At 37.1% G+C, this 18,097-nt stretch overlaps 1 protein-coding gene and 4 non-coding genes across 5 annotated transcripts in view; 3 read left to right on the plus strand and 2 right to left on the minus strand.

Annotated features, from left to right (window-relative positions):
• The first annotated feature begins 957 nt into the window (after positions 1 to 957).
• On the plus strand, positions 958 to 1,031 carry TRNAM-CAU. Its single transcript has one exon. It is a non-coding gene; the product is annotated as a tRNA-Met (tRNA).
• Positions 1,032 to 1,479: 448 nt separating this feature from the next.
• On the minus strand, positions 1,480 to 1,550 carry TRNAG-GCC. The gene has a single exon. It is a non-coding gene; the product is annotated as a tRNA-Gly (tRNA).
• An 824-nt stretch (positions 1,551 to 2,374) lies between these two features.
• TRNAS-UGA lies at positions 2,375 to 2,462 on the plus strand. Its single transcript has one exon. It is a non-coding gene; the product is annotated as a tRNA-Ser (tRNA).
• Positions 2,463 to 6,019: 3,557 nt separating this feature from the next.
• TRNAS-GCU lies at positions 6,020 to 6,107 on the plus strand. Its single transcript has one exon. It is a non-coding gene; the product is annotated as a tRNA-Ser (tRNA).
• A 9,415-nt stretch (positions 6,108 to 15,522) lies between these two features.
• LOC123419583 (NAD(P)H-quinone oxidoreductase subunit 2 A, chloroplastic) overlaps positions 15,523 to 18,097 on the minus strand; it is a 6,887-nt gene continuing 4,312 nt past the window's right edge. The window contains exon 2 of the mRNA XM_045107188.1: positions 15,523 to 18,097. This exon is cut by the window's right edge and continues 1,971 nt beyond it. The gene's annotated coding sequence lies outside the window, so the exon portion shown is untranslated.

Below are 18,097 nucleotides of genomic sequence, written 5' to 3' on the forward strand. Positions count from 1 at the left end.
CCAATGGCTCAGTGTCATGAACCTTCTCCATCTGATTCAATAAGGGGGAATTAGCCTCCTTGTCAAATGGCTATCCTTGACAAAGGGTACCATTTATACCATAATATACAATGTAGCGGGTATAGTTTAGTGGTAAAAGTGTGATTCGTTCTATTAATAACTGAATTTGAAATGATATACTTAAGGCATCCTTAAGTTTTTTTTTATATTCCGATGAAAACTTTAGTTCTTATAAAGGATTAAATCCTTTTCCTCTCAATAGCATATTGAGGAAGAATATACATTCTGGCGATTTGTACCCAAAAACTAATTTAAATTGCATCCAAAATAAAAATTGGATTATGATATGAGTACAGAGTCGCGAAGCATAATTTTGCATTGGATTTAAGTATTCCAATTTTGAAAATATGAGTAAAGGATCTATGGATGAAGATACAAAAAAGTTGATTTCCAATCGTAACTAAATCTTCTTTTGTTAAAGGATAAGGAAGCCAAATAGCTAAAAAACGATAGTTTTGGTTTACTAGAACCATCCGCATATTGTTTCAGCTCGGTGGAAACCCAATTCTTTTCCTCAGGATCTCTTGAATGAAATTAGGGAACGAAGTAAGTAGATTAGATGGATTTAGATAGAATTTCTATCTCCTACTCTATAAGGATCATCTAGAAAGCAGAGAGCTTTGGTTCCATTCAAATAGAAAAGCTGACATAGATGTTAAGTGGTGAGAATATCCATAAAGGAGCCGAATGAAATCAAAATTTCATGTTCGGTTTTGAATTAGAGACGTTAAAAATAATCAACCAACGTCGACTATAACCCCTAGCCTTCCAAGCTAACGATGCGGGTTCGATTCCCGCTACCCGCTCCATTCTGTATAAAAGGAGTATTCTATTTGTCTAGACATGTTAAAGGCTTGTATTCAAGCCTTTTTTGTCCACCAGTTTCTGGTACTACAGAGCGGAGTAGAGCAGTTTGGTAGCTCACGAGGCTCATAACCTTGAGGTCACGGGTTCGATTCCCGTCTCCGCACTTAGCAGTCTCTATAAAAGGAGTATTCTATTTCTCTAGATATGGTAGAGGGGCGTATCCAACCCTTTTTTATTCATTAGTTCCGGGCCCTAGAGGGCAAAATTGAGCAATTTGCGAAGCCACTTGCCTTCACAAAAAGAAGGCGCAAGGCTTCTCCCTACCTTGCAGAAAATAAAAATGAAATGAAAGGGACAGTCTACCTCTCCCTTCCTTTTAAAAACAGTTTGCCCGTTGTTTGTCTCAGTTAATACCCAATTTTGGGGCTCTGTTGGCTAGTTCTATTTCTGCCTCCGGAGCGCCCTCTTTTTTTGAGGGGGATGCAAAGGAAGGGTAAATATAGTAAGGGATACGGCACTAGACTAATACTTAATTAATACTTAATTTAATATAAGTAGTTAAACAATTAACTAGACTAAACTTTTTATCATAGTACTTTGATAAATTAAGCGGGCGAGCGGCGGGAATCGAACCCGTATCTTCTCCTTGGCAAGGAGATGTTTTACCATTGAACTACGCTCGCTACGGTATATATTTTATAGCGTATATCCGCTTGGGTCGACCGTCTATGTCTGGGTCGACCGTTTCATTTCATTTTCTATTCTATTATATTAGATATTAGAGTTTTCCTTTTTTTATTATCTGTCAATGAATATTCTAATGGGAATTTCATAATACTGAAAGAGAAGAGCTAGCAATTCGGAACGCAAATTGCGTTTTAATACGTCTCACTATTCGAATTTTTTAAATGGCCTTTATTATTTCTTTTTTATGGGGTTACTAAATATTAACCAAATTTAATTTAAGAAATGAGAGAATTCAGAATAGCTACGAGAAAGACTAGTCCAATCCATAATGATGTACCGGAAAATACAACATTTTTATTATTTGACCAACCATCAGGAGAAGCAAATACAAGGGGTACACTAATTACTAAGACTGAGGAAGTCGCAATTAATGCAAAAACAGCTAATTGGAAAGCAATAGTCATATTTCTAATCCTCCAAGCTACCATCAAATAAAGTTGACTACATATTTGATCCCTCACTTAACCAAAATTGTAAAAAAATACAAGAAGTAGGAGGGGTTTAATCATGAATCCATTGATTCTTCTCTTTAATTAAAATTTATTACTTAACCTCTTTTTTATTTGGATATGGGGGTGAGAGGAGGTTATTTAGTCTTTATTTCACAAGCGGGTATAGCGGATCCTGTATCCGTGTATACAGTATACAGAGATATATCGAAAAGGAACTTGTATCTGATATCTTTCTAGAGGTTAATAAATATTTTTATTTTTTATATGGCTATGTTCTATTTGTAGGAGTAAAATAAGGATTAGGCGGTGGAGAGATGGCTGAGTGGTTGATAGCTCCGGTCTTGAAAACCGGTATAGTTCTAGGAACTATCGAGGGTTCGAATCCCTCTCTCTCCTTTTGCTTATTGAATACGTTTGTTTCTTTCATTTTTTTTTATTCTGTCCCTTATCTTTCTTTCATAAAAAGGAATGAATGGCTCGGCTAGATAGAATAACCGAGCCAGAACAGAAAAAAAGTAGAACAGGTATAAATAAGAAAATCTTAGTTAAGAGGGTTCATGTAAAGAACAGGTTCCAAATCACGATCGATTCCCTTTTCAAAACCTGCTGCAGCAGCTCGGGCTCTTCCTGCATGCCATAAATGGCCCACAAAAAAGAAGAATCCTAGAACAAAATGAGAAGTTGATAACCAACTTCTAGGAGAGACATAATTAACTGCATTGATCTCGGTCGCTACGCCACCCACGGAATTTAAAGAGCCTAAAGGAGCGTGGGTCATATATTCTGCTGAGCGCCGTTCTTGCCAAGGTTGTATGTCTTTTTTCAACCTACTCAAGTCCAAACCGTTGGGGCCCCTTAGAGGTTCTAACCATGGAGCACGAAGGTCCCAAAAACGCATAGTTTCCCCTCCAAAGATAACCTCCCCAGTTGGGGAACGCATTAGATATTTCCCTAAACCTGTGGGTCCTTGAGCGGATCCCACATTAGCTCCAAGACGCTGGTCTCTAACTAGAAAAGTAAATGCTTGAGCTTGAGAAGCTTCTGGCCCGGTGGGTCCATAAAACTCACTCGGATAAGCTGTATTATTGAACCATACAAAACAACAAGCGATAAAACCAAAGACAGATAAAGCAGCTAAACTATAAGACAAGTAAGCTTCTCCAGACCATACAAATGCACGGCGAGCCCATGCGAAGGGTTTGGTTAAAATATGCCAAATTCCCCCAAATACACAAATAAAACCCAACCATACATGTCCACCAATTATATCTTCTAAATCATCTACACTAACAATCCACCCTTCTCCCCCAAAAGGAGATTTTAGTAAATAACCAAATATAACACTGGGACTAAGGGTCAAATTGGTAATTTTTCTTACATCTCCCCCCCCAGGGGCCCAGGTATCATATACACCGCCAAAATAAAGAGCCTTGAGTACTAGAAGAAAAGCACCTAGACCTAACAAAATTAAGTGAATACCCAAAATTGTAGTCATTTTATTTCTATCTTTCCAGACATAACCAAAGAATGGAAAAGATTCTTCAAGAGTCTCGGGTCCCAGAAGCGCGTGATAAATGCCACCGAAGCCTAAGACTGCGGAGGAAATTAGGTGAAGTACGCCAGATACAAAGTATGGAAAAGTATCTAGAACTTCCCCCCCTGGCCCTACTCCCCAACCTAGAGTAGCTAAGTGTGGAAGTAAAATCAACCCTTGTTCATACATGGGCTTTTCTGGTACGAAATGGGCCACTTCAAATAGGTTCATTGCTCCGGCCCAGAATACGATTAATCCGGCATGGGCTACGTGAGCTCCAAGTAGTTTACCGGACAAATTGATAAGTCTGGCATTCCCAGCCCACCAAGCAAAGCCGGTGGTTTCTTGGTCACGACCAGCTAAAACGAAAGTTCCATTAAAGAGCGTTTCCACGTGGTAGAACCTCCTCAGGGAATATAAGATTTTCATGAGGCTGATCCTGAGCTGCCATCCACGCACGAATACCCTCGTTTAAAAGAATATTTTTGGTGTAGAAAGTCTCGAATTCAGGATCTTCCGCTGCACGGATTTCCTGGGAAACAAAGTCATAGGCACGTAAGTTCAGAGCCAAGCCAACTACGCCAATAGCACTCATCCATAAACCGGTGACGGGTACAAATAGCATAAAGAAATGTAACCAACGTTTATTGGAAAAAGCAACACCAAAGATTTGGGACCAAAAGCGGTTAGCAGTGACCATTGAATAAGTTTCTTCAGCTTGAGTTGGGTTAAAAGCACGGAAGGTATTTGCACCATCACCGTCCTCAAATAGAGTGTTTTCTACGGTTGCTCCATGAATAGCGCATAGCAGAGCCGCGCCTAATACTCCGGCAACTCCCATCATATGAAATGGGTTCAACGTCCAATTATGAAATCCTTGGAAGAAAAGGATGAATCGAAATATCGCTGCTACGCCAAAACTCGGCGCAAAGAACCAACCAGATTGCCCCAGTGGATAAATAAGGAATACCGAAACAAAAACAGCAATTGGACCAGAGAATGAGATTGCATTATAAGGCCGCAATTGAACAGACCGAGCAAGTTCAAATTGGCGTAACATGAAACCTATTAGTGCAAAAGCCCCGTGGAGAGCTACAAAAGTCCATAGACCGCCTAATTGACACCAACGAGTAAAATCTCCTTGTGCTTCTGGCCCCCATAGTAGCAACAAAGAGTGTGCTAAACTATTGGCAGGGGTAGAAACTGCTGCGGTTAAGAAATTACAACCTTCCAAATAGGAACTTGCCAATCCATGGGTATACCAAGAAGTTACAAAAGTTGTCCCTGTAAACCAACCCCCTAAAGCGAAATAAGCACAAGGAAAGAGCAATAGGCCAGACCATCCTACAAAAACGAAACGGTCCCTTCGTAACCAGTCATCCATAGTATCAAATAGATCATTTTCTTCTTTAGGAACTCTACCAAGGGCTATAGTCATAGTGATCCTCCTATTCAATTACTTCAACCATTTCCGAGCACCTCATATCACTTTCCAAGGCATATGATAGTTTTATATCTGTGGACGATTTCTTTCTCGTTCAATGCCCTTTTTCAATGGTCTCGAAGAGAGAAATTTTCCATTTTTATCTATGGAGTCACAACCGAGGTCGTTGTAAATCCATGAATTTGATTCGATTTGTTTTTCTTATCTTATACTTATAGAAATAAACCTTTGAATTCAGCATTATTCCAAGACTCCTATTTCAAAGTCTATCTTTTAAGGGAAAAATGAAAATAAAAGTAACCCCTTTTTTCCCATTCCCTCTCTATTGCATGGGGGGAAGAACTAAAATGGAGGATTCTGAAAAAAAAAAGGACCTTCGAAATCAATTTTTATGTGTAGCGCAAAGGAGTTGCGATTTCTTCTTATTCCTATAGAACATCTAGTAACAAGAATATGAAATCGTAAATAGCGAAAAATTCTTGTCTTGCGCGGTCTAAGTCTAAGGAAATACGAAAAATTCGCTTATACAATTTCATCTACATCGAATTTATATATCAGAATAGCGGATAGAGGCATCATTCAAGGAGTCAGGTCTACTTACTTTATGCTTCTTTCCAATTTTATGGTGGATTTGATAAGAACCCTTTTTGCTTTCTTGATAAATAATCGACAAAAAAAAAAAAAGCGTTTTTTTATATATAGCTTGTTTTATTATAATTATAACAAGTCCTATATGGAAATGCCCGCTAAAGAGAAAATCTATTTGATTGTCTCTCGGTCAATATCGATTTTTACAAAGAAAAAACAAGAATTTTCTTCTTTTTTTTATTAACATTAAGAAAAAAGAATATAACTAAAATGGAATTGGCAATATAATTTTTATAGACTTTTGAAAGAAAAAAAGGGGTTTTTTGCAACCGTTATTTCTTATTTCTTGCCTATATCATATCACGGAAACCTTTCGCTTTGGAACGTGGAGAGATGGCTGAGTGGACTAAAGCGGCGGATTGCTAATCCGTTGTACAATTTTTTTGTACCGAGGGTTCGAATCCCTCTCTTTCCGCTCCCTTGGATCATTTGGGACTTTCAAACTGGAAAGAATTCTGACCCCCGGATTTTCTCATAGATAAATGTACGAAACAAATCCAATTTGTAAGAAAAAAAAAAAATTGAATTTTTACTCCTCGCGTCCAGGATTCCGTCCTGGATCATTAGATAAGAATCCAAAGATAAAGAGTGAAACAAAGAATATCACTACTGTATAAACAAAAAGTTTGAGAGTAAGCATTACATAATCTCCAAGATTTTTTTTTAAGGAATAGATTACCAGTTTTTCCTTACCACACGGATCCACTAGGATGGTTTTTTTTGATACCTAAAAATGCAAAAATGAATTCTGGAAAAAAATTGCAAGAATTCATTTATAATAAGAACTCTTATCAATAGCAAAAATAGGGTTAGGTGGTATTGAATAGGTATTGTGTAGGTACCTAAAGGTACCTGCTCAACCTAGGTGCAGGGGAGTAGAAAGGCTGATCCAAATTTATTGCTGTAGCTACCCATTCAATGTAGAATAATTTCAATTTTAGAATTGAGGGTTCATAATATAAAAATATAAAACTTCTCGGCTTTTACCCATTTTAATTTTTTTTTTTGGAATGAACACATCATTCAATTTGGCATACAGAGTACTAAAGATTTCATCGAAAACTTACAGCAGCTTGCCAAACAAAGGCTAATAGAAAAAAGAATAGAGGTATAACAGGCATAATATCCACGATTGGATTGAAAATAGCATAAGCTTCGGGCAATTTGGCAAAGAAAAAACTAGTAGGATAAAGAACAGAATTAAAACAGATACAGGTTAAACTAAGTATATTAGGCATAACAAGCATTTCATTCTTGTAGAGTAAATAATTGGATTTTGATTGAGTTATTTTTTTAAGGGAAAGAAGGAAAAGGCAGATTCAAAATCTTTTTTTCTTCGGACTTTCCCAAACACAAAATACCTCCTTGTATTCGCACTCTCAAATGAGAGTGGAATAAATTCGACTTTCATATAATATCTTAATAGAATTCCATGTAATGATCAATGCATTTTTTTGATTCTATATTATCTGCATGTGTAGAATACTAGCAAGAGAATATCTCTTCTTTATTTATGTAATTGAAATGGTATTGACGAATAACAAATAAACATAATAGTGTTTATTAGTGTCGCATAAAACCCGAAATGGGGCGTGGCCAAGTGGTAAGGCAGCGGGTTTTGGTCCCGTTACTCGGAGGTTCGAATCCTTCCGTCCCAGATTGTTTCTGATGAAACAAACGGTGAAATCATATAGTACTCCGTATGAGACAAAAGTTTATTAAAGAGAATAATGATATCTTATGTTTTCTCAGAAAACATAATAAAGTCTTAAGTCCAGTCAAATTGACTACCTTTATTTTCATGAAAAAAATGGGATCTAGCAGGCACATTCAGGATATGCCTCTACTATGATCACTTAATAATCACTTAATAATCACTTAATCATATTTTTTTCTTCCTTTTGGTCTTCGAGTCGAAGAAGTACCAAAAACAATTAACTACCAAAAACTTTCAATCTATTCATTGGAATAGTTTATTTAGTTATTATAGTTAATTGTTTTTGGTACGGAAAAAATATATTACTAATAGAATTCTAATTCTAGTAATTAAATGAATTAAACTTTTTTGGAGGTTGATAGTTTATTTATTGAGGAAGAGTCAATCCTTCTCTTCTCACTTCAAGATTGATCATCTCGAGCCATCCGTTGAGGGTGGAAATTTAATAATAAATAAGTTTTAAGCAAACTTGTTTAGTCGTCTTTTTCTATGTTTCATTCATATGATAGAATTCGAATATGGGTTTAAATAAATTGGATCTTGGCGGAGGCTTCCCGGATAAATACTTACTTTCTTTTATCCATATTGCTCCATAGATAGCAAGTTTTAATTTTAATTAGTATACAAAAAACAAAACCAATGACTATTCATGATTCCATCCATATTGGATCAATTTTCTATACCACTTTGCAATGAAAAGAGGAATGTTTGTTATGGTAAAACTTCGTTTAAAACGATGTGGTAGAAAGCAACGTGCGACTTGAAGGACATGATCGATTGTGGATTTTGCTATCCATCATTTTCCATAGTAATGAAAATGCTCTTGGCTCGACATAGCCTGTTCTATTCGTTCCGAACCAAATTTGCGCAGGGTTTAAGTAACATAGTACACGATGGAGCTCGAGAGGACAGAGTTTATTTTTTATCAAGGGAAAGAATCTAGGGTTAGTGAAAACTAATAAATTAGGCCAACTTTGTCAGTCTATCCTTAATATAGAAATAAATCGAAAGGTTAAAATACGAAGAAAGTCCAATAAAAGTATATCAGAATCAATCCCCCTTATTAGATTTCTATAGAAGAGATAAATGCTTTATCGAAGGAAATAAGAAAAAAGGGTATGTTGCTACTCTTTTGAAAGAAAAAAATAGGAATTCCCGAAGTAATGTCTAAACCCAAGGATTTCACAAATCAAAGATAAAGGATTCCAGAACAAGTAAACACAATTTTCAATTGTCTCAACAACAGAGTTGGATCAGAATAAGGAATAAAAGTCAATTCGTTCGAAATGAGACAAAGAAAAGAGTTTAAAGACGACTCAAAAATTTTTGAAGGATTTTGCCTTCGAAGTTTCTCAGGCAGAATTAGCCAACTTGAGTCATGAGTATAAATGAAATTTGTTTTTTCTGTAAGGAAATTAATGGACGTCATAGTCTAATTTCTATTATTATCGACAGAAATTCGAATCATTTTCTCGAGCCGTATGAGGAGAAAACCTCCTATACGTTTCTAGGGGGGGCGTTGTTTATCTACATCTATCCCAATAAGCTGTCTATCGAATCGTTGCAATTGATGTTCGATCTCGAAGAGAAGGAAGAGATCTTCGAAAAGTAGGTTTTTATGATCCGATAAAGAATCAAACTTGTTTAAATGTTCCAGCTATTCTCTATTTCCTTGAAAAGGGTGCTCAACCGACAAGAACTGTTTATGATATTTTAAGGAAGGCGGAATTCTTTAAAGAAAAAGAAAGAACTTTGAGTTAATTGAAGAACTAAATGAATAAAAAAGTAGGATAGGAGAAGATTATTAGTATTCCTCGTTGTCTAATTATTTAGACACAATTTACCTCTTTCTTAATCCTATTTGGATTTATATCGTGCCAATCCAACATAAGCCCCTATTTTATTTACTTTTTCTATCTAATTTGTTTTCTTACCATTGTATTTCCATTGACAAAGGTCTATTGAACAAATAGAATTTGTAGATAGATGGGTCTCTTTATCCTCACTCCATATTTAATTTTTCTGCTTACACTTCGCTCAAATGATAAGGGTGTTCCTCTTGCATGTATTCTCATACAATATAATATATATTTTTTTTAATAAAAATCGCTAAAAAAAGGAGAATTTGGCCATCGTGATTAGGGTCGCTCTTTTTTTTCACTTTAGTGGAATTTAACCGGACCTGTTCGTTTTGCCATTTGAGTGTTTTTCATGGTCGATAAAATCTTTCTTTTGATGTCTTGCTAGTTCAATGTTTTGACAGAAGCGCGCGGTGTAATTCCATTGATTTTTGGATTTCGATCGTATCTAAGATCCTTTTTTTATCTGGGTTGCTAACTCAATGGTAGAGTACTCGGCTTTTAAGTGCGACTATGATCTTTTACACATTTGGATGAAACAACAAATTCGTCCAGACTCTTGGTAGAGTCTAGAAGACCACGACTGATCCTCAAAGGTAATGAATGGAAAAAATAGCATGTCGTAATAAAATCAATCTTTTTTGAATGGAATCCAAAATTACGATTTTCTGGGTCTAGTGAATAAATGGATAGAGCCTGGCTCCAATTCTGGTAAAATAAAAAGCAACGAGCTTAACTTCCTAATTGGAAGGATTCCCCGCTCTAATTAGACGTTAAAAATAGATTAGTGCCGGATGTGGGGAAAGGTTGGGTTTTCCTATGAGTGGACCCTTTATTTTTTCTTTTTTTTTAGAAATCCTAATTATTCTTGATTATGGATTGAATAAGGGATGTTATGGATTGAATGTGTAAAAGAAGCAGTATATTGATAAAGAGGCTGTATTCCAAAGTCAAAAGAGCGATTGGCCTGCAAAAATAAAAAACTTGTTCTGTTCTTTTTTGTAATTTAGAACAAACATAAACTAATTCGGTAGAAAAGGAGCGGAAAAAGATCCGTGGATTAGACTCCCTTTCTTTCCAGGGTTTGTATTAAAAATGCAACACCCTGTTCTGACCATATTGCACTATGTATCATCATTCGATAAACCGAGAAATGCTTCTTCTCTCTGATTCAAGTAGAAATACAAATGGAAAAATTCGAAGGGTATTCAGAAAAACAGAAATCTCGTCAACAATACTTTGTCTACCCACTTCTCTTTCAGGAGTATATTTATGCATTTGCTCATGATTATGGATTAAACGGTTCTGAACCTGTGGAAATAGTTAGTTGGAATAACAAGAAATTTAGTTCACTACTTGTGAAACGTTTAATTATTCGAATGTATCAGCAGAATTTTTTGGATAACTCGGTTAATCATCCTAATCAAGATCGATTATTGGATTACAAAATTTTTTTTTATTCTGAGTTTTATTCTCAGATTCTATCTGAGGGGTTTGCGATTGTTGTGGAAATCCCATTCTCGCTACGGGAATTATCTTGTCCGAAAGAAAAAGAAATACCAAAGTTTCAGAATTTACGCTCTATTCATTCAATATTTCCCTTTTTAGAAGACAAATTTTTGCATTTGGATTATCTATCACATATAGAAATACCCTATCCTATCCATTTGGAAATCTTGGTTCAACTCCTTCAATACCGTATCCAAGATGTTCCATCTTTGCATTTATTGCGATTCTTTCTCAACTACTATTCGAATTGGAATAGTTTTATTACTTCAATGAAATCCATTCTTTTTTTTCAAAAAGAAAATAAAAGACTAGTTAAATTCCTATATAACTCTTATGTATCAGAATATGAATTTTTCTTGTTGTTTCTTCGTAAACAATCTTCTTGCTTACCATTAGCATATTCTGGAACTTTTCTGGAACGAATCCACTTTTCTAGGAAGATGGAACATTTTGGGATAATGTACCCTGGTTTTTCTCGGAAAACCTTATGGTTCTTTATGGATCCTCTTATACATTATGTTCGATATCAAGGAAAGGCAATTCTTGCATCAAAAGGCAGTTTTTTTTTGAAAAAGAAATGGAAATGCTACCTTATCAATTTCTGGCAATATTATTTCTTTTTTTGGACTCAGCCGCGAAGAATCCATATAAACCAATTAGCAAACTCTTGCTTCGATTTTATGGGATACCTTTCAAGTGTACCAAAAAGTCCTTTGTTGGTAAGGAATCAAATGCTGGAGAATTCATTTCTCATAGATACTCGAATGAAAAAATTCGATACCATAGTCCCCGCTACTCTCCTCATAGGATACTTATCAAAAGCTCAATTTTGTACTGGATCGGGGCATCCTATTAGTAAACCCATTTGGACGGATTTATCAGATTGGGATATTCTTGATCGATTTGGTCGGATATGTAGAAATCTTTTTCATTATCATAGTGGATCTTCGAAAAAACGGACTTTGTATCGACTAAAGTATATACTTCGACTTTCATGCGCTAGAACTTTAGCTCGTAAACATAAAAGCACGGTACGAACTTTTATGCAACGATTGGGTTCGGCATTTTTAGAAGAATTTTTTACGGAAGAAGAGCAAGTTTTTTCTTTGATGTTCACCAAAACAACTCTTTTTTCTTTCAGTGGATCACACACTGAGCGTATTTGGTATTTGGATATTATAGGTATCAATGACCTGGTCAACCCTCTTAATTAATCATTAGACAAAACTAATAAACAGGAAAGGGTTGATAAATGATCAAGAAAAAACTTTCATATTTTTCATTCTGAAATGTTCCTTTTATTAATAAAGAGTAGGTGAATCAACTTACTAATTAAAAAATTAGTAGAACTTCCTCTTTGGAATAGAATATTGGCTATTTCTACATAGGGAAAGTCGTGTGCAATGAAAAATGCAAGCACGATTTGGGGAGGGATTTTTCTCTATTGTAACAAGGAAGAATTATCTACTCCATCCGACTAGTTCCGGGTTCGAGTCCCGGGCAACCCATATAGAAAAGACCCATCAAAGTTTTTAACTTTTACTCACTTCATTTACAAATACAAAATTATTGGTTTGGTTAATTTATTTATATGGATAGCCAATCTTTGGGCTGACTTGGTTGACATTGGTATATAGTCTATGTTATACTGTTAAATAACAAGCCTTCTATTATCTATATTCTAGTTAATACGTGTGCTTGGGAGTCCTTGCAATTTGAATAAACCAAGATCTTACCATGACTGCAATTTTAGAGAGACGCGAAAGTACAAGCCTGTGGGGTCGCTTCTGCAACTGGATAACTAGCACTGAAAATCGTCTTTACATCGGATGGTTCGGTGTTTTGATGATCCCTACCTTATTGACCGCAACTTCTGTATTTATTATCGCCTTCATCGCTGCCCCTCCAGTAGATATTGATGGTATTCGCGAGCCTGTTTCTGGTTCTTTACTTTATGGAAACAATATTATCTCTGGTGCTATTATTCCTACTTCTGCGGCGATCGGATTGCACTTTTACCCAATTTGGGAAGCTGCATCTGTTGATGAGTGGTTATACAATGGTGGTCCTTATGAGCTAATTGTTCTACACTTCTTACTTGGTGTAGCTTGTTATATGGGTCGTGAGTGGGAACTTAGTTTCCGTCTGGGTATGCGTCCTTGGATTGCTGTTGCATATTCAGCTCCTGTTGCAGCTGCTACTGCTGTTTTCTTGATTTACCCTATTGGTCAAGGAAGCTTTTCTGATGGTATGCCTTTAGGAATCTCTGGTACTTTCAACTTTATGATTGTATTCCAGGCAGAGCACAACATCCTTATGCATCCATTCCACATGTTAGGTGTAGCTGGTGTATTCGGCGGTTCCCTATTCAGTGCTATGCATGGTTCCTTGGTAACCTCTAGTTTGATCAGGGAAACTACTGAAAATGAATCTGCTAATGAGGGTTACAAATTTGGTCAAGAGGAAGAGACTTATAATATTGTGGCTGCTCATGGTTATTTTGGCCGATTAATCTTCCAATATGCTAGTTTCAACAACTCTCGTTCTTTACACTTCTTCTTGGCTGCTTGGCCTGTAGTAGGAATCTGGTTCACTGCTTTAGGTATTAGTACTATGGCTTTCAACCTAAATGGTTTCAATTTCAACCAATCTGTAGTTGATAGTCAAGGTCGCGTTATTAATACTTGGGCTGATATCATCAACCGTGCTAACCTTGGTATGGAAGTAATGCACGAACGTAATGCTCACAACTTCCCTCTAGACTTAGCTGCTGTTGAAGTTCCAGCTATTAATGGATAAGGTTTTTCTGCTAACATATAAGAATTTTTGAAGAAAGAAAAGACAAAAATACCCAATATCTTGTTCTAGCAAGATATTGGGTATTTTGAATCTTTTTTTTCTTCTTAATCTTTCTATTCAGAATTCAGTTAACGACGAGATTTAGTATCCTTTCTTGCATTTTCATAACTCGTAAAATGCCGAGTAGGCACGAATTCTCCCAATTTGCGACCTACCATAGGATTTGTTATGTAAATAGGTATATGTTCCTTTCCATTATGAATCGCAATTGTATGGCCAACCATTGTGGGTAGAATGCTAGATGCCCGGGACCACGTTACTATTGTTTCTTTCTCCTCCTTCATATTGACCTTTTCTATCTTTGCCAATAAATGATGAGCTACAAAAGGATTCGTTTTTTTTCGTGTCACAGCTGATTACTCCTTTTTTCCTTTTTAAAGAGTGGCATTCTATGTCCAATATCTCGATCGAAGTACGGAGGTCAGAATAAATAGAATAATGATCAACGGAAAAAAGAAAAAAATCCTTTAGCTGGATAAGGGGCGGATGTAGCCAAGTGGATCAAGGCAGTGGATTGTGAATCCACCATGCGCGGGTTCAATTCCCGTCGTTCGCCCATCGCATTATTGCAAATTCCAAAAATGCAATTTTCCATATTCCTAGTTACGTATTTACTTACGGCGACGAAGAATAAAACTATCGCTATATTTTTTCCTTTTCCTAGTTCTTCTTCCAAGCGCAGGATAACCCCAAGGGGTTGTGGGTTTTTTTCTACCAATGGGAGCTTTCCCTTCACCGCCCCCATGGGGGTGGTCCACAGGGTTCATAACTACCCCTCTTACTACGGGGCGTTTACCTAGCCAACACTTAGATCCGGCTCTACCCAAACTTTTTTGGTTCACCCCAACATTACCCACTTGTCCGACTGTTGCTAAGCAATTTTGGGATACTAAACGGACCTCCCCAGATGGTAATCTTAAAGTGGCCGATTTACCCTCTTTTGCAATGAGTTTCGCTACAGCACCTGCTGCTCTAGCTAATTGCCCACCCCTTCCACGTGTGATTTCTATGTTATGCATGGCCGTGCCTAAGGGCATATCGGTTGAAGTAGATTCTTCTTTTCTCTCAAAAAACCCCTTCCCAAACTGTACAAGCTTCTTCCAAAGCATACGGCTTTCTAGATGTATATGACGATCTCTAGACAGATGGATCTTATATGAATCATATGATGAAGTACCACATGAGTGGATATATAGGAAAGGAATCCAAATCTGCCGAATCGCTCATGTTATGATCTTCTACATCCTAGGTCTCTGCGTTCCGTCATCTGGCTTATGTTCTTCATGTAGCATTCAGATCGAATGACTCTATGAAATTACGTCGATACTTCCACATATTATGGGTAACGTAGGAGACATCCCTATTTTCCCCCGGGGGTCTTAATTACCACTGCTTAGCTTTCAATTTGCCTCTGACCATCAAATTAAATGTGAATAACCCGTCCTCCTCTCTTTGAAACAAGGGGCGCTTCCGGTTCTGTGCGTGCTTCAAACAATTTTGTCTTCTCCATATTACCATATCTCTAGAGTCAATAATTTTCTATGAGGAACTACTGAACTCAATCACTTGCTGCCGTTACTCAACAGTTTTCTGTTGAGGTCTATCCCGTAGAGGTAGTCAAATTGGATCAGTGATCGATTTCTAGGTTTCGTCGTAAACCTAATTGGTTACTTCCAATTACGTAAATCAATAGTTCAAACCGCACTCAAAGGTAGGGCATTTCCCATTGATATAGGAACTTTTGTACCAGAAACAATAGTATCTCCAATTATAGCCCCTCTGGGATGTAAAATATATCTCTTCTCACCATCCCCATAGTGTATGAGACAAATGTATGCATTTCGATTAGGGTCGTATTCTATGGTTACGATTCTACCAGATATGTCTTTTTGATTCCGTCGAAAATCTATTTTACGGTATAGGCGCTTATGACCTCCCCCTCTATGCCTTGCGGTAATGATTCCTCTGGAATTACGACCTTTACCACAACGGTGCCGTCCATGGATCAAATTATTTCGTGGATTGGATTTCACTTGCCTGTCTACGGTTCCCTTGCGTGTGCTCGGGATAGGTGTTTTGTATAAATGTTTCGCCGTATTATTAAGTATTCTCCTTTAGTTTTTTTCTCTATCTAGAAGTGGAATAGAATAACCCGGTTGAAGGGTAATGATCATACGTCTGTAATGCATTGTATGGCCCAGAATAGGTCCTATTCTTCTACCTTTTCCAGGTAGTCGATGGCTATTCACAGCTACCACCTTAACACCAAAGAAGAGTTCGACCCAATGCTTTATTTCTGTCTTAGTGAATCCCGATTCGACATTAAAAGTATATTGATTCTTTCCCAATAAACGAAGACTTTTTTCTGTAAATACTGCGTATTTGATTCCATCCATAAATCGACTTTCCCTCCTATGCTCTGAGTTCCAGTATCGATAAGAATTCGAGTTCTTATTGTTCTTATGTTATGGTATGAATATACCATACCAATTCGTTATGTATGGATGATGGATGAGATTCCATGGATAGAGAGCCAGTTCCAATAGACTTATGGAATGTTCCCGTTCGTGTGCATCCAGCAGGAATTGAACCCGCAAATTTACCAATTATGAGTTGGGCGCTTTAACCATTCAGCCATGGATGCTTAACAGGGATCATCGTACATCGTAAATAACCAATTTTCATATAGAAAGACATATCATAGAAAAATGAAATCGAAAATATTCCGAGATGGCAAATATTCGGAGATGACTATGAAAACACCTCTCTGGATCCTCGAATTGAAAGAGAGATTGAGAGGGATCAAGAATCCTAATTCTCGCTATTTGGAATGGATCCAATTCTATTGAGTCTGACTCATAGTGATCATTTCTCTTTAGCAAAGAATGACCTTGGTTATCAAAGGATTGAACAACCGGGATCCATTTCCTTATGATACCTAGTTGGCATTGATAACAAGGATCTAATGAATTATGAGTTTAATAGATCCTCTTTAGCAGAAAGACGTATATTCCTTGCTCATTATCAGACAATCACTTATTCCCAAACCTCGTGTGGGACTAATCGTTTTCATTTACCATCTCATGGAAAACCCTTTTCGTTCCGCTTAGCCCTATCGGGTATTTTAGTGATAGGTTCTATAGGAACTGGACGATCCTATTTGGTCAAATACCTAACGAAAAATTACGATTTTCCTTTCATTAAGGTACGAGGGCTTCTTATTCCACAAGAACGAAAGCACCTTTTCATTCTTTCATATACTAGGGGTTTTTACTTGGAAAAGACAATGTTCCATACTAAAGGATTCGGGTCCATAACCACGAGTTCCAGTGCACTAGATCTTGTAGCACTTAGCAACGAGGCCCTATCCATTAGTATTCCACATAAGAAATCCATTCTAGAAAAAAATACAATTAGATTAGCTCTTCATAGACAAACTTGGGGTTTGCGAGCCAAGGTAAGATCGGCTCGGGATCATGGGACCCTTTTCTATCAGATAGGAGGGGCTCTTGTACAAAATAGACTTACTAAGTAATAACCCCATAGAATCTATCTATATAAAGATAAAGAGGCAATCGTGTCAGGAAGCGGGTTTTTCTTTGGCCAAAAGGTACTTCGAACTTGGAACGAGCATGAAGAGATTAACGAGACTTCTTTCTCTTTTGAGTTTTTCTGGCGGACCTGCCGCGCAAGATCTTTGGTCTTCCCCTGGAACCGATGAAAAAAAGTGGATCGCTTCTTATGTACTCGCTCAGAATGATTCTTCTCTATCTATAGTTCATGGCCTATTAGAAGTAGAAGGTGCTCTGGTGCAATCCTTACCGACAGAAAAAGATTGCAGTCAGGTTGATAATAGTCGAGTGACATTACTTCGTCGGTCCGAACTAAGGAATCTGTTATAAATGTTTTGAAATGGATATTGTTCTCTCTTTGATCAGGGATTGCTATATGAAAAGAAGTGGAGTTTGAAAAAGGGAACGGAATGCTCAAACCGGAACTGCTAGAGGAACGAATTTTCAATAGCATAACTTGGGCTCCTAGAATATGGCGCCCTTGGGACAATCTATTTGATTGCAGGGTTTTGTTCCGAAGCAAAGATATCCGCGGAGGCCGGTTCGTTCGTCCTATTCTGATATTCAGGACCAAGAGGTACTGGATTCTCTTTCGGATAGGCCCTGAAAGGAGAAGAAAGGCTGAAATGCCAACGGACCTCTGTCTATTCTCTAATTCACCCGATCCGATAGTACCCGTTTTTGGAACGTCCAGTGCCAAAGTCACTGAATGGGTAAGTCACCAATCCAATCCCTTTGACAAATCGGATGTCATATTAGATATCATATTCTATATATATAGAAATATCATAGATAGAATAGACATATAGAATTTTTGGTCGGCAAATTCGAAGGAATCATTGAGTGAAAAAGGAGCAAAGAATGACAAAAGACGAGACTCTACTAGTCT

Source organism: Hordeum vulgare, unplaced genomic scaffold (genome assembly GCF_904849725.1).
Source record: "Hordeum vulgare subsp. vulgare unplaced genomic scaffold, MorexV3_pseudomolecules_assembly, whole genome shotgun sequence".
In the NCBI taxonomy this organism is placed as follows: Eukaryota; Viridiplantae; Streptophyta; class Magnoliopsida; order Poales; family Poaceae; genus Hordeum; species Hordeum vulgare.